General features: G+C 42.1%; 1 protein-coding gene across 4 annotated transcripts in view; it reads right to left on the minus strand.

The window, feature by feature from the left end:
- LOC109515009 (dedicator of cytokinesis protein 3) overlaps window positions 1-2600 on the minus strand; it is a 69489-nt gene that overhangs the window by 58500 nt on the left and 8389 nt on the right. The gene's annotated exons all lie outside the window — the stretch shown is intronic.

A 2600-nucleotide genomic window follows, 5' to 3' on the forward strand; every position in this document is an offset into this window, starting at 1 on the left:
TGGCTTGACGTGTGTCAAGCGTGACACAGACGGATGTAACGGAGAATCCGGTAGTTTTTCAAAATAAAACATTTTTCGTATTCCGAAATAAATAAAACGGAATTGAGGCAAGTTCTTTCTGTGCGGCCCGGTACCAAATGCCCGGCGGACCGGTACCAGTCCGCGGACCGGCGGTTGGGGACCCCTGAGCTAGAGGACTTCCTCCTCGAAAAGCCCCAGGTATTGAGACTTGGCCAGTGGAAGGGCGAATGGCTCGTTTGCGGCCTCACCTTCTTGGTTGGGATTTTAAATAATGACACTGAGTTGTTCTGCAAATTGTGGCATTTGCTTTCTGGGCTTAAGTTTTTTTATGTAGTTAGGGAGGAGTGATGTTCACGCGTGTGTGTCACTGGGTGCCATTTTAACTCCCACCCACCCCCCCGCCCCAAAAGAAAAGAAATCAGGAAAACTGAAATGGCGAAAAACAGTTTCCCGTCTGATCTCCACAATCGAGTATAACGTTTTCTGTCTTGGCACGTTTTCACCGTTTATCTTTTTTTTATTCAGAAACAAATCTTTGATTTCACTTGACAGGGTCTAAAGCAGTGTTTTTCAAACCCTGTGCCGCGGCACAACAGTGTGCTGCGAGACATTGTCAGGTGTGCCGCGGTATAATATCCAATTTGTATGCCTGTGTGGTCTATCGCCCACAAAGTAATCGTGTGTAGTACCCTCCCATACCGCTAGGGAGAGCAACAGTTAGCAATTCAAGCTGTTATAACGTCATTCTTCAATGTTAAAAAAGGGCATAGTAAGGGTTTTTTTTTTCACATTTTCAGCTGGTGGTGTGCCGTGAGATTTTTTTCAATGAAAGAAGTGTGCCTTGGCTCAAAAAAGTTTGAAAAACACAGGTCTAAAGAAGTAAAATACTCAACAGCATAAAAACCCTGTCACACCGCACACACAAACCTCACCCCTGAAGTGGGTTGTCATTTTAATAAGTAATTAATTTTTAAACAGCTTGTAATGTGAGCAATATTTAGTTAATTGAGCTGGCAAATTGGAGCCCACACAGGCAGGGTGGCCAAACAGCTTCATCCACCTTATTCCAAAGTACTCTGATGAAGAAACAATGATAGGAACGACTTCCTGTAAGACAACGGAAGTAGCAGGGAGCCATTAGTTGCAACAGCCTTCGTTTCCCGGCGCAGTTTATTTGACCACAGCATTGAAAAAAATGTCTTGCACAGCTTCGGAATTTGTTGCGCTATTGCCGGTTGTGCTAAGAACCAGATGAAGTTGAATCGGTGCAGTTTCTAGCGCCTACTCAGGGATGAAGACCACCGAAGGATTAAGCTGAAAATCTTTTGGGGGGGAAAAAATCTAAACGTACGCGTGGTCCTAAAGGCCACAACACAGGAATCGAACTTCACGCTTGCGTTGCGACAACCGCCGCAGAAGACTCACCGGGTGCCACTGAAAGTTTTAGAGCAGTGTCACAAGAACATCAGATATGAGTTCATGTGTATGGGGGGTTGGACAACACTTTCAGACACAATAAATTGGTCACCAATTTTGTGTTTTTTATCTTGATCCTTCTGTAAGATTGCTGCTGTTATTATGCACTCTGTTTTCCTTGTTTTTTGGAGCACATAGCTAGTGTGGTTACCATGAAGTGGGAACTATGAATTTGATACAACATTAAGGGTTTGGCTGGGTCCGACGGCTGCTTTGACGTAAATAAACGCGAGCAACTTTGTCACTGTGTAGGTAGTGATACGCCTCGGCGCTTTAGAGATTGCTCATTGCCCCACCGTCTATAGCAGTGGTTCTTAACCTTGTTAGAGGTACCGAACTCAACCAGTTCATGTGCACATTCACCGAATCCTTCATTTGTGAAAATATGATTTATTTTTATTTTACAAATTCAAAAATAAAAAAACGCATTTATTAAAAACAGAAAAAAAACTTAAATCAAATTTCAAGAGATAAGTATAAGTTGTTTTAAATTGTACACAAAATGAACCAGCCACAGATGGCCAAGAGGGTGTGTAATAACTAATTGTCATGTTGAGTCGGGTGTGTCTTAAATCTGCAACTGTCGTGTAAAGTTCCCAGTTAACATGTACAGTAAATGTCGGTTCTGCTTCATACCAAAAGTTGTGCCCATAGTTCAAGCAAAGGCTCGTGGGGCTTCAGGGAATACTACATAATACCCCTTGGCATGGGCGTCATTAGGCCTATTTTAGGGAGGCTTCAGCCTCCCTAAAAATGTCTTTAGCCCCCCTAAATAATTTCATTGCATTATTTAAAAAAAGTATTATTTATTTTTCCTGTACTTTTGCGAATATATTGCATCAAATTCAATGTAATGTGGCCATTTTAAATTATATTTCGATAACCTGCCATTATTGTAATGTTAAATCTCCCAGGTTTCCTGAACGCAACAGGTGTTGCGTTAGCATTTGACGTGTCTGTCACCATCGCCACATCAAATGCTAACGCAACAACTGACAGTTCATTGCCGAAAGTCAGGTTGAGTCGACAGCATGGATATTCGACAGTTTTTTAGAAAGGTAAATTAAGTATTCAATGCATCCATGCTGGTAAAACTAGTGACT

This window comes from Hippocampus comes, unplaced genomic scaffold, assembly GCF_001891065.2.
Source record: "Hippocampus comes isolate QL1 unplaced genomic scaffold, H_comes_QL1_v1.1 scaffold41, whole genome shotgun sequence".
In the NCBI taxonomy this organism is placed as follows: Eukaryota; Metazoa; Chordata; class Actinopteri; order Syngnathiformes; family Syngnathidae; genus Hippocampus; species Hippocampus comes.